The sequence below is a fragment of the Bos javanicus genome, chromosome 7, assembly GCF_032452875.1.
Source record: "Bos javanicus breed banteng chromosome 7, ARS-OSU_banteng_1.0, whole genome shotgun sequence".
Taxonomy (NCBI): domain Eukaryota; kingdom Metazoa; phylum Chordata; class Mammalia; order Artiodactyla; family Bovidae; genus Bos; species Bos javanicus.
The window spans coordinates 50,371,806-50,385,112 of NC_083874.1; the positions used below are offsets into that span (position 1 = coordinate 50,371,806).

Here is a 13,307-nt window from a genome sequence, read left to right on the forward strand (position 1 = left end):
AAAGGGAGCAAGGAAGACTGGAAGACAGTTCATGACCTGCTGCCAAATGGGGGTACCTATACCTGCCAAAAAGTGGTAGCTTTTTCTGATTTGCACAAAGGCTAGTGCTGGCTCTGTAGAGAGAAGCCAAACTGAGGCAGGGAATAGAAGTCAGAGAAGATTCCCAGTAGAGTGATAACATGCTCTTGGTCTTCAATGAGGACTTCAGGAGGTGAGCTTGATTAAGACCCTTCTGGGCAGAGGGAACAATTTGTACAAAGACATGCAAACTTGAAGGGAAGTTTTGAGGTATCTGAAAGAACCACCAGTGTTGAATGGTGTTGGTCAGCAGGGCTTAGGAACTGCAGGGAAGAACAGGACCAGTTAAGGAAGCCAGACCAAGCTGGGGCAGGAGCTTGAGCTGAGCCTGATGGGCTCTGAGGAGTCACTATAGGATGATGACCAAGGTGAATCCCAGACAGAGAAGCTTCACTAGGCCAACAAATCTCAGGGGTTAGGAAAACAACTTTGGTGCCTGTCTCATGTCAGTTTCCTCATCTGAAAATTGGGAATGCTACCACTACTGGGGATGATGTAAGGATTAAATGAGATAAGGTGCCTTAACTGTTTAGTTTAATGCCCTGTTCAAGGTGAAGGCTTTGTAAATGCCAGCTATGGATATTCTAACCAGAACCAGGAGAGCAGGATCCTACCCAGAAGACAGGGCAGGTGGCTGCATGCCTCTTCTCTCCCCAACAGGTACTGGAGACTTATGGAAATTGCTTCCTAAATCCTTAGATTGATTGAATAGCAATGTGAAATTCAAATACTTTTTGGGAGGAATAGTGAACCAGGATCCCTTTACTTCTTGTGGAAGGGGCATAGAGTGGGGATAGTCACCCCCAAGGCCAGAGACCTCCTGCCCAATCCTTCCTGGGTGTCTCCCTCTTGTTTCACTCGTTATGGTTACAGTTCTATGCAGATGGCTTGCACATGGCATTTCCTGTTCATGTTGCATTTTCCATGTGGACAGTTCTGCCAGTCTCCTCTCTGGTTCCTATCTGGGGTGGAGAGGTGAGGATCTGGGTCTCCCTCTACTTAATTTCCAGGAGAAGGGGAAGACTCCAAGATTGACTCTAAACTGGGCCAGACATATGCAAACACCCATCCCTGAGAAAGTCACCATTGGGATTACTTGACTCATCTCCATTGCAGCCTGCAGCCCCTTGGCCTTTGCCAAGTTGGGGAGGGTGGGCAGACGTCCTTGGGGAAAAAGTGGATATTTAGTAGTAATTCCCTAAGGTGGAGGTACTGTCCCCCACACCCCATGAATTTCAGCATGAAGCTTTTTTCAGGTGTGCAGGGCCTGATTCCACATTCTCCCCCACTAGGCTGCAGTTCCCTGAGGACGAAGTTTCATTTCTTGGGTCCTAATCCTCTGAGGCCTGCTGCTGACTCCTGGGGAACAAGTCCCTCCTCACAGTCTGGGCCTGAGCTTCCTCAGAAAAGGTAGATCGTGGTGGGCTAAGTGTTTGGAGATCTCTGGTCATCTTGGCATGTGACGCTGCCTCCTTTTTCCTCATATAGTCAAGTGAGTGTCCAACACAGTACCTGACACTCAGGGTCAGCCAGAATGTCTGTCTTTAAGCAGTTTAGGGGTGATAATCTAGAGGTGTTCATTTGTCTTAAAACTATGTTCTCAGATCAAGTACCTTGCTTTCCTCATGTGGTATGTTTGGGGTGGCTTTGAGGAACATTGCTGGAGAGGAGAGGCTAAAGCCTCCCTCCCCCACTTAGGAGCCATTCCTTGACACACAGTTGAGAGAACACTTCTCAGCATTTGAGGAAGGGAGGGGGTGTCCACGAGAGAGTCACTCCTGGAGGTCAGGGCAGGTAGACAGGCAACACATTCCAGATGAACTCTGCCCTCTGACACCTCCCTCACACCCCTATCCCCTGGCTGGGTCAAAGTCCCAAAGCCAAATTTAGAAAGCTTGGACGGTGGGCATCCACAGGCTGCTCCTGTGAAACCCAGGCCCCAGGCGCTGCAACACCCAGGCAAGCAACACCAAGGAGGAGAAGAGACAGTGAGGTGGGAACTGCTTCCACTTCTTCCACTAAGACTGCTCCTGTGACTGGAGGCACCTGGGCTGCCACAGTTAACTCCCACTTATCTAGGCCCCAGGCTGTAACATTTAACCCTAGGTAGACTTCCCCAACCGCCCTGCCCCTTTCCTGCTAGGGTCTCTCCTTTGGGGGCTGTGTTTTCTCTGGCGCAGGAAGCACAAAGCCACCCCCACGAATTCCACAGAACTGAAGAAACTTTCCACTTGGGGAAAGACCCGGGGCTTGCGCTATGGGTCTCTGAAGTGGTGAGAGGTCGACATATGCAGCTTTAGGATTAGCCCAAGCTGGGCAGATGGAGGGGCCAGTGAATGACGGTGAGGATGTGCGGGTCCAAATCTGAATCCACTGGGTTTTTATTCTTTCAGCCAGTGTCTGTTGAGCATGGCGCTGTGCTAGGCACTGTTTCAGGCTCAGAGTTCACAGGCCACCGTCTCAGAACACCACTATGTGGTCTCTTTAGCTTCAGGACTCAAGTGTTCTGGTTGGGGGCGGCGTAGCAAACAAAATGTCCTTTCACGAATCAGTTTCCTTATCTGTGTAATGGGAACAGGGACGTCTGCCCCCCCCCCCCCCTTTCTCCCTGGGAACTAGAGCCCACTGAGTATGGGAAAGCGCTCTGGGAAGAGTGAAATCTTTGAACATGCGTCTAGTTCCAAGAGTGCTCGGCTAGGAGTACCCGGCCCCACGCGCACCTGAGCTGAGGGGCGCGGCCAAACCCTCCCTACTGGTCCTTGAAGCATCGCCGCCGGCTGGCGAGAAAGGGCAGAGGGATGGCGGATTTCCCTGTAAGGTGCGTCTTCAAGCCCATGCACTCCTTACAGAACGGGTGAGGTCCTCTTATTTTTTTGTAAAGTTGCGGGAAAAGAGGTGAAGACCGGGCGCGCTGGAGAGCTGAGCCTTGGCCGACCTCGTCAGAGCGCGGGGAGCTAGAGGCGCAGTGGCTGCAGCTCCGGCCTCAGAGCCTGCGGCGTCCAAGTGGCCAGAGCTGCGTCGGGAGGGAGGCGGAGGGAGGAGGGAGGGAAGCCGAGGTGGCGCGGGGGGGGAGGGGGGGGCGAAGAGGAGGAGGGAGCGTGCAGTCCGGTCCGGGTTTTGCCGGCAGCCCCCGGGCAGCGTTCAGAGCTCCTGCCCGGGCGGGCGCGCGGCGGCGGAGCCTGAGCGGGGATGTAGAGGCGGCAGCAGAGGCGGCGGCGAGAGCAGGCGCCCGAGCCGAGAGAGAAGAGCAGCCGAACCTTGTTCCCCGAAGCCGGGCCCCGCGTCCCAGCCCTGCCCAGCCCTGCGCCCAGCCATGCGCGCCGCCTGCTGAGTCCGGGCGCCTCACGCTGCGCCCTCAGCCAGTCGCTCCGCGCTACGCTCGGGGGTGATTAGTTGCTTTTTGTTGTTTTTTAATTTGGGCCGCGGGGAGGGGGAGGAGGGGCAGGTGCTGCAGGCTCCCCCCCCCTCCCCGCCTCCGGCCAGCCGCGGCGGCGTGACTCCGGCTCCGGACCCGGGCACGGCGGGCGGCGCGGCTGGAGCGGAGCGCACCGCGGTGGCGGTGCCCAGAGCGGAGCGCAGTTCCCCGCCCCGCCCCTCCCCCTCGGCCTCGCGGCGGCGGCGGCAGTGGCGGCTTGGACGACTCTGAGAGCCGGTAGGTGTCGGGCCACGGCCCTCCCCCGACCCCCCCGGAGGCCGGCCCCCTCCCCTTCCCCGCCTACCTCCCTCTCCTCCCCCGGGGCCCGGTGCGCGGCCGGGGCCGGAGTTCGCTGCAAGTCTGCGGAAAGTTTGGCGGCGCGGGCTCCCCCGAAGTTCAGGTGCGGAGAGCCAGGGACGGGAAAAGAGGGGTCCGTGTTTGGGTGTGGCGGGGGGCGCCCGTAATCTGAGCCTCGGAGCCCCGGGGGCTAGGAGCCCTAGCTCCAGTGAACGCTCAGTGGCCTCTTCTATACTCAAGCCTCCCCAAGCCGCAGTCAGCTCGGTCGCAGATCACTGAGTTCAGACAAAAAGAGGGGTTTTAGGGTCGGGGACGGCGGCTTGGGCGCCTTGGATTGGGGCCGGGGCTCTCCCTGAGGGGTACTGTCCCCTCCCCAAGTACTCGAGCTTGAGGGCACAGGGGCGGCGGGAGCCCGTGTCTTTACCTCTCGGCGCTGGGCTCGCGCTCCGTCTGCGGGGGCGGCTGATTGGAGATCTCCGGCGCGCACTCCCCCCAACAGACCCCATTCGTAGTCCTGTCTTTTGGGGGCATCACTCACTGCTCTTAATGCCCTAGACGACGCGCGGCTGAGTCTCCCCCTCCTTTTGGAGGGGGCGGTGGCCACTTCTACACTTCCCCTCAGGCTCCTCGCCCCCGCTGCCCGCGGGGTGTCTGGCGGGCAGATCAAGTTTGACCTTTTTTTTTTTTTTTTCGTCAAAGTATCACCCCTGACCACCACTGCTCCCCGCGGCCTCTCTCTCTCCCTTCCTCCCTAGCCTTAGGGAGTCTTTCAGCCTGTCTCCCGAGCCCCGCGTGGCCAAGCAGCATGCAAAGCCAGGGAGGGAAAATGGGGGTGTTCTTCTAGCTGAGGAGCTGTGGGAGGTGGGTGTCCCAGCCGCCTGCTTCGCTGCTCTGGCCCCAAATTTACCCATGAAGTTTGGCCCCGAGCCCCCCTCCCTCTTTGCTTCCCCAGAGCGAGGGGCCGAACCGCCGCGAGAAGAATGTGTTAATTTTCTTGCTGGGGGAAGTTGTCCTCGCCCGTAATGGGCTGCTTTCCGGCGGGGAGCGCGGGGTGCGCCTGGCTTTGTTTATTTGTAGGATCCACAGAAAGTGAGTGACCCCGGTTTTTAAACGGGGGGCCGCCTCCCGGGACCTGTCAGAAGAGCTGAAGCGCCCAATGAGGGAGCAAAATCGCTTTTTGGTGCCCCCCCTCAGGAATCGGAAGGGGTGCGCGGAGTTGGGCTGGTGCCACGGGCTGCAAGGAGGAACCAGCAGATTTGGGGGTTCTGTAGGGACTCTTCCGGGAAGACCTGCTCCCTGTTGTCTCCTGCGATGGCAGTCTGAAGGGTTGGCAGCCGCGCCCTACTTTGCCCCCTGGACCCTGGGTGGTCTGAGAGTCGCGTCTTCGGATAGAAGGGGCTGAAGCGGGGGGCGGGGGGTTCTGGCGAGCCAGCCTCTTGACCTCCGCCTTTCCCTGCGCCGCAGCCGCTGTTCCGAGCCGAGGTTTTGTGGTGGGCCGGCTGCCCCCCACCCACCCCCGCCTCCCCGCGTTTGCGCAGGAAGCGCTGGGGAGGGGGCGTGTGCGTTCGTTCGGCCCTCGCCCCCGCCGGAGCCGCCCCAGGGCGGCCGGCAAACAGAGTCCCTTTCAAGTTTTCCGCTGGGGCCGCCTGGCGGGGGCTGCGTGCGCGGTCGCTGCGGACTTGTTTGGAGCGCTATTTGAACGCCCGGCGCCACCTCAGCTGCCCCGGCCCGCGGGGGCGGGAGGCGGGGGCCGGGGGAAGGCTCTTCATGCAAGTGAGAGCATTTCAATTAGACGGTTTTAGGTGGCGTGCTGGCCGAAGCTTGCCCTAATCCCCCTCCCGAAAGACCCCCCCCCCCCAATCCCGTACCCTAGGTGCCTACCGTCTTAGGAAACCAGGGACTGAGACCCGAAGCCGCCTCCCAAACGCCTTTTTGAGAGCGATGCGGGGAGACTGAGGCCAGCGCTACCTACTACTGCGTAGTGTTGATTTAGCAGTTTCCCTGGATGAGACTCAAGCAAGAGCTGGCGGGGTCGGGCGGGGAGGGGCGGATAGTGGCCCGCTCTGCAGCTGTCACCCCATTCCCAGAACGGAAATTGTCCTCTCTCCTTGGGGAGGAGGGAGAGGGGGTGATTTTTGCCCTGGGAAGGGGTGGGAACAGCTGAGGGAGGTTGGCCTCGTGAGTTCTCAGTTAGGCCTGGGGCCGTTGGTAGAAGCCCACCCCCCCCCCCCCCCCCCCTCCAATCTTGGCAGGAACCTGGGGCTCTCCCAGGGAAGCAAGAGCTAGACTTGAGCCTCCCTCTCCCATGCCACCTCCCTTTCCAAGGTGGGGGGCAGAGGTTCCTCTGCAGAAGACAGACCCTTGGCTGACTGGCTGTCCATTGGCGCCTTATTTATGTGTGTATTTGGGCCCGGCTGTTTTCCCGGCTCAGCAGGTGACCCTGGCCGGGGCCTCCTATCTCTCCCCCGACAGAGCCTGTTGACTTACCCGTGGGCCAGCGGCCTCGTCTTTATCACGTGAGGCCTGGAATGTCCACCCGGCAGGGCTGGGCTGGGTGGGGGAAGGGAAGGATTCTGCATCCAGGGCCCAGGCCAGATTAAGCCTGTGTTCCATGGGTTCCTACTGTGACCCCCAACTCTTGCCTCTTTTCAGCTTCTACCCATTTGGCAAATGAGAAGCTGAGGCTCATAGGGTTGGGGGCGGGGTGCAGGTTCCATCTGGATAAAGAAACAAGTCTATGGGAATTAAATACCCTGCTTTCTTTAGGACCTCACCTACTTATTCATGGGACAGTAGAATGGAGATTGGGGGGGTCTCTCTGGGAGGGAGGGGTGTAGGCTGGGCCGGGGTCAGCTGACTTTCCAGGGTAAAGGATAGGGTGGAGGGATGCTGGGATGCTGATGAGCCAGACTCTGGCCTACTTTCTTAGATCCCATGTCTTTTGGGGTGACCATGAAGTCAAAGCCAATTCCCCAGCTTGGTGTTCTGAAGCATGTCTCAATTGGCCAAGGATGAGGCGGGGCTCACTTATCATTACTGTTGTTATTATTGCCACCCTTTATATGTGGTTCAGTTCTTCATTCATTGGCCCACTGTATATTTATTGAGCACCTACTATGTGTCAATCCCCACCCTCTGGGCTTGCAGAAATGAATCATTGACTTTACCCTCACCCCCCTGGGCCCCTGAATGGAGCTTTCCCCTTTTTTATCTGAGGCTCGCTCTGTCTTACCCCCCCACCACCTGGTCCCATCCTAGCCTCTGTATATGGTTGTAGGGTGTGCGTGTGTGTGTGTGTGTGTGTGTGTGTGTGTGTGTGAAGTGCCCTTGATTAAGTGTATTAATAGTTAAACTCTCACTCATAGCTGAAACTCACCAGACCACAAAAAGCCTCCCCAGTTACTCACGCGCTACTGCCCAACAAGAATATCCCACTCAAGTTTTTTTTTTTTTTTCTTTCTCTTACTTCCCCCTTTATTCCCCCCAACTTTGAGCCCACCTCCCAGGCTGCAGGCAATGAGAAAGGACTGCCCCCTCAAGGACCCAGGAATCTCCAACCATTCTACCTACCCCCTAAAGCCAAAGGCAGTGTCAGCTGTTCAGTGAGGCTGTGTAGGTCTAGTCTGTTGGTATGGGATGTGGGAATCTGGGCAGTGTGTGTGCTAATGACTCAAGATGGATATATCTGTGACTATGTGTATTGAATGTGTGTCTGTTTATCTTGGGGTGTTGGGAGTTTGAGCCTGTGTATATTTGAATCAGGACATGTGTTTATGGATCTAAGAGTTGTGTCTGCATCGCATATATATATACCTGTGTGTTGTGAGCCTGAGAATCTGTATCTGAAAGTTGGGTCTGTCTCTGTAAATCTAGGAATGTGTATATTCTGAGTTGTGTGGGCCTAGAATTTTGGAGAGGGTGTGTTCAGGATTTGTGTATATCTGTGTGTTTTGTATACGCTTGTAAATTTGGGACTGTATCACTCCTTGAGTGGTACTGAATTGGGAAAGAGTGTGTAACTCTGGGAGTGGGCATATCTGAGCTATGCTGACAGTGGTCTGTGTCTTTGGTAGCTGGTGTCTGTGTTCTTGCTCTTTCTGTATCTCTGTCTGCCCATCTGTTTTTCTGAGTCTCTCCCTCCCTAGTTGAGGCCCTGAGTCTGTGAACGTGTGTGGTGTTGAACCTCTCCCACCCGGTCCTTCTCCTCCCCTGCCCTCCCCAGCAGTAATTGGGCAGCCTCCCCGTCTGCCTGCCTGCTGGGAGTTTGGAAGCCATGGAGGGAGACAGGCTGGGGCCGGGGTGACAGCGCGTATCCACGGCAATGGCAGCCTGTGATTACGGGAATAAAAGGATTTTAAGGTCATGGGTGTATTTTTTTGTTTTGTTTTGTGTTCTTCCCCTCTTTGGTGGAGCCACTGGCAACAAAGGGCCATTGCTGTGTGTCTGCAGGTTGGGAGCCTGTCCCCATGCAAGTGGACATGGATCTGTGGGTCTTTCCTGGGAGCATGAACACATGTGTGTGTATATGCATGAGTGGAGCCTGTGAGAACGTGTGTTCCTCTCTGCCTGCTCCCCGTGAGAGAGTGCATAGGGCTGTTCCCTGGGGAAGAATTCTCAGGAAAACTTGATTTGGGTATTTCATGGAGCTGGAACCTGCAATCCTGTGTGTGCTGAAGAGTGCTCTGGCCCCAGTCTTTGCCTACCTGTCTCCCTCTCCCCACCCCACTCCCCAAAGGGTGTCTCTGGCCAGAGACTGGCTCGGCCCAGTCACCTGGGCCAGGCCACATCTCAGGGTGTCAGTGCCCCTGGCCCTGCTCCAGCCCCTGTAATTGCATTCTGCCGCCTAATCCCCCGCCAGCTCAATTAGATCGCAAATTCTTCTTCATTTCCTGCCTCTGATGCTGGCCTCCCTCTGGGCTCACAGGGCCTGGGAGGGAGGGAGGGGATCTTGCCCCCTCTTCCGCCTGCACTGGGGGCTCTGGAGGTGGAGTGTGATTAGTTCCTGGCACACCGACCCTCGGGTGCTGGTTGCAGCCCTGGGGGCTTTGCTGACTGTTTATAGACCGGCCTCAGTAGCCCTATGCTAGGGGCAGGGGCTTGTGCTATCTGGTGCCTGGGCTCTGAGTAGACCAGGATCATTCTGGCCAAGCCCCTAAACAGTGTCCCCACAGGCTCTGCCCATCTCCTTATTCCCAGAGGAGTTGCCGACCACCCCTTGGTGGTCTAGCAGTTGTGACTTTGTTTTTGACCTTTTCCTGGTGGCTGTTCCAGGTACCAATAGGATCACTGAGCTCCCCCGCTACTGGCCCCTTATAACTCCCAGCCTTGACCTCACCCAAACAGGTATATTTGACCACTGGCTCAGGAGTCAGACCTGGCTTCAAATCCTGGCCATGTCACTGCCAAGCTGGATATATGTATGACCTTTGGTCCATGTATGTTCTGTGATCCTCAGTTTCCTTATCCCTGAAATGGGAGTGTAAGAATGCCTGCCTCACAAGGCTACTTTCACACGGACACAGGGATGGCTGTGCAGTGCCCACCATCAGTGGCTAGCCCATAGTCAGCATTCAATCAAAGTTGGCTTTTATGGTGATGAGGACTTCCTGTCCCCCACATGGCTCATGGTTAGCGTTTCTGTCTTTATTCTGCTAGTTGCCAGGTGTGTGACCTTGGGTACGTCACTCTGGCTGTCTGGGTTTCTCTTCCCCATCTGTGAGATGGGACCCACGATGGGCCTGACCTCACAGGATTACCTGCATCCTTGGCCCTAGCCCCCCTGCAGGTTTTCAAGGTGTTACTTGTACTCTTATTTCTTTTCCTCACACCAAACCTGTGGTGGGGTGGGGCTGGTGAAGGCACAGGCTCAGGGACAGGGGGACTGGCCAAGGTCATGAAGTTGATGGTGGAGCCTGGGGAGGGGGCGGCGGTGGGAGGGCTGGGGGATGACCTGCTGGCTTGCTCGACCGTTGACTGGCTGGCTCAGCTGAGCTGTGAGGCATGGCCTTCTCTCCCGCTGGTCTCTGTGGAAAGTGGTGGTGCGGCTGTTTTTTTTTTTTTTCTGTGAAGGGGAAGCTGGATGTCTACCCCCTCCTTCCCCAGGAGGTGCCTGTGGCAGTGGCTGTGCTGACAGGCCTCCTGGCCTTCTGACTAGGGTGGCTGGCAGCTCTGGAGGGCCGGCTGTGCACAGATCAGCCGGAGGGAAGAGAGAACGGCAAAGGTCCCCTGCCCTCACTAATCCCCCGGGCCCCTCCCACCCTCAGTCCATCCTCCGTCTGGATGGAAAGACAGAAAGCAGCCACGGCGGAGGAGAGCTGGGGGAGGCTGGCTGGGCTCAGGAGGTGGTGGAGGGGGACTGGGTCCGGGGCTGGGGGGGTGGTCTGCTCCAGGGTTCCTGTATCTCCCTGGCTAGTCTCCTTATTTCTATGACCTCTGTCACTCATTGGCCTAAGGTCTTTAATATTTCATGGCCTTTGGAGCCAGCCCCCTGCCCCAGCCCACAGGCCCCCCTTTGTCTGCCTGCTGCCCCCCCGGGGTATCCCTGTCACTGAATTGCTGAATTACTGACCTCAGGGCTGCCTGTGCCTCCTCCCCAGCCCTGATACCATCCATATCACTCTTAACCTGCCCCCCCACACACCTCTGTCTGTCAAAACTTGGTCTCTCCTGCGTGTCCTCTCCCCCTCTCTCACATCTCTGGCTGTCCCTCTGCCCTTTCCCTCCATTTTTCTCTTTTTGTTGGCCTCCTCCTCCCCAGCAGGACAGAAACAGCGGCAACTGGTACGCCTGGCTGCCCCCCCAACCCTGTCCACCCCTTCCTGCCCCCATCCCCCAAGCTGTGCTGGCCGTGAGAGCTGGTTTTATTTATTTTTCTGTTTGTTTGGGAAGAGGGCAGGGGCAGTTCTGGGCCCTGGCTGCTGCACTCTGCCTAGAGCAGCGGGCAGGCGGGCCGCACTGGCCTCCCAGGAATGTGGCCGGGACGCCCCGCGCTATATTTACTTCCCTCCAGCTGCTGGCCCCAGCAAGGCAGAGCCAGGCCTGCCCGGTGGCCCAGGGGGAGCCCTGTGCCCACCCTCCCCTGTCCGGCAGACCCCACATGGCCCTTGGGCCCACTGTTCCCTCCCTTCACCGTGACTTCCCCTGACCTCCTCGGACTTGGCCGGTCTGCCAGCAGGAATGCTCATGCGCCATGCCGGGACAGGCATAAAGTGCAGGCGCAGTGGCCTGACCCATGTGGGACTGCAGGCACCTGGCAGCCCCCATACCCCCACCTAGGGGCCTAGCCTAGGCCTGTAATCTGGTGGCCAGAACTATGCAAAGCATCTTTTCGGGCCTCTCCTCACTGGCCTGGTCCTTGCTCTTGCCACAGTTCCCTCAGCTCTGCTGTGATCACTGGCCAGGGTGGAGTGGGCTAGGGTGGGAGGCCTGAGCCAGCGTCAGCAGTTGTGTTCCCTTCACTGCTGTTTTGCTTCCCACCTCACCTGCCGGCCCTCCCAGCTTTCCTGTGTAGACATGTATTCATGTGCATGGTTAAAAGCTTGCATATACATGTGCGGCACCCATGAACACATGTTGGAGTAGATCTTCCGTGGAGGCAGGGCCATGCTTCTAACCATCGAGTCCCTTGATCATCAGATGCTAATGGGAGGTTACTGGGCTTGCTCCTTGCCAGCCTTGCAACGGGATATGGCAGTGATTCCTTCCTGTCCCCTCAGTGTCTGGCACCAGCTAAGTGTTTGAAGAGCTTTAGCTGCTCTAATCACTCGCTGTCTCCCAGTTATTACTATAATAATCATAGTAGGTCTTAACAATGGTGATGACAACGGCTAAACCGTCCCAGCCCCTGACTGAGGGCAGGTACTGTGTGGACAGCTTTCTAGCCTTCACTTTGTTCATTCCTCACAGTAGGCCAATGATGTGGGTGCCATTAGCTTTCCCATATACAGATGAGGAAACTGAGGCTGGAGCATTTGGGACTTGCCACTCCTGCAAGTGGGATTGGGTCCTGGCAGAGCCCTTGATGGGCTATGAACACCACAAGGACAGGCAGGGTTGGGCTGTGCATGGCAGTCCATACTGCCTAGCACACAGCAGGCACTCCGTCAATGCCTGCAGGGTACAGGCCTTGCTCTCTTTGCTTCTTGAGTCCCCCAGACCCCTGGCAAGGGACCTGGCATTTGTGGGAAGATGGGCTGATTGGCTAGTTGGGTGAATGAAAGAATGAATTAATGAATGAGCAGGTGATTGGCTGTGGAATTGAGTGTTGTCAAGGGACACCAGGATGGGGGAGATGTACTTATGTTGGTGAGGAGACTGTTCAGGGGAGACCCACTGGCCCTGCAGAGGATTCTAGGAAGCAAGGTTGAGGGGCAGGACTGAGAGATGCATCCAGAGACCAGTAGGCTGCCAAGGCTGAGCCCTTGGGGCAGGTCATGTCGTCTTCTCCCCCGCCACCTCAGTTTTTCCATCTATCAAATGGGCTTGGGAACCTTGCCCCGGCTGGCTGGCTGCCAGCTGGCCTGGGCTGGGGCTGGCCTGGGAGCCTGAGAGGTGAGGGACTGTGGTGGGAAGGAGGAAGCAGTGGGTGGTGAAGACTGGAAGATGAAGCGTGGAGCTTGGCTTGGAACCTGAGAAGCAGGGAGACCAGCCCTGACCTGACACCCCTCTTCCCTCTGAGCTCCAGCGTGGGGGCACAAGCTGACAAAGCCCCACCTACCTGCTTGCATCCTGGCGAGGTCTGGGCCTCCTGACGGCTGCAGCGTCCGTGGCTGTGTTTGCTACAAGGTGGTGGCCTGTCCTCCAGGACTAGACCAGCTTGATCCCCATAACCCCCTGCCCTGCCCCACAGCCTCACGTCCAGTTCCTGGTGACCCCGACGGGAGAGCCCAGCTCCTTTCCTGCCTGACCCACCTCCCCCAAAGCTCGATAGAAAATTGCTTAGCTGGGCCCCCAGCAGCAGGTAGGAGTGGACTTGGCCCCTCTTTCTTCTGGCGGTGTCCAGTCTCAATGGCCTGGAATCTTAAGTCACAGGAGTCTAGAATCATAGAATGCTTGGAGCTGAGGGATTCTTGTCAGGATTCTTGTCGCATTGAGAGTCTAGAATCACAGAACCGTGGGCTTTACTGCTGGAAGGAAGCGTGAATGGTCATGTTTCAATCTTGTTCGATGCTAGGAACATTGAGAATCTGAGAGGAGGGGCTTCCCTGTGGTGCCCGCCAGTGACATGAAACCCAGTTCTGCCTCTGGTCTGCCCCTCTCTGGAAATAAATCACGCCAGCACGGGGAGTGGACTGTGTGGGCCCAGGCAGGCAGTGAGGGGACGAAGCTAGCCTACAGGCACGGGAGGGGTCCTCACGGCAGTGCCCGCCCGCCCGCTGCCCACGCTTCCCCAGGCACCAGTGTGAGGAGGAAATGCAGGCTGTTGCTTCCAGCGACAGCCGGCAGGGCCGGGCGGCTTCCCAGCTCCCCCTCTGATTCACGGCCGCCTGCAGCTCCCCCCTCCCCTGGGGGCCTCTGC

General features: G+C 57.4%; 1 protein-coding gene and 1 long non-coding RNA gene across 4 annotated transcripts in view; one reads left to right on the top strand and one right to left on the bottom strand.

The window, feature by feature from the left end:
* Positions 1-3,639: 3,639 nt before the first annotated feature.
* CXXC5 (CXXC finger protein 5) overlaps positions 3,640-13,307 on the top strand; it is a 33,854-nt gene continuing 24,186 nt past the window's right edge. For 2 of the 3 annotated variants that reach the window (XM_061423645.1, XM_061423639.1), the window contains exon 1: positions 3,640-3,730. The gene's annotated coding sequence lies outside the window, so the exon portion shown is untranslated. Of the gene's footprint in view, positions 3,731-3,804; positions 3,894-13,307 lie in introns of those variants that run through there. The other variant, XM_061423640.1, reaches the window with a different exon arrangement.
* LOC133251328 (uncharacterized) lies at positions 9,419-12,865 on the bottom strand. Its single transcript, XR_009737583.1, has 2 exons — positions 12,507-12,865; positions 9,419-9,813 (listed from the first exon to the last, which is right to left on the bottom strand). It is a non-coding gene; the product is annotated as an uncharacterized LOC133251328 (long non-coding RNA).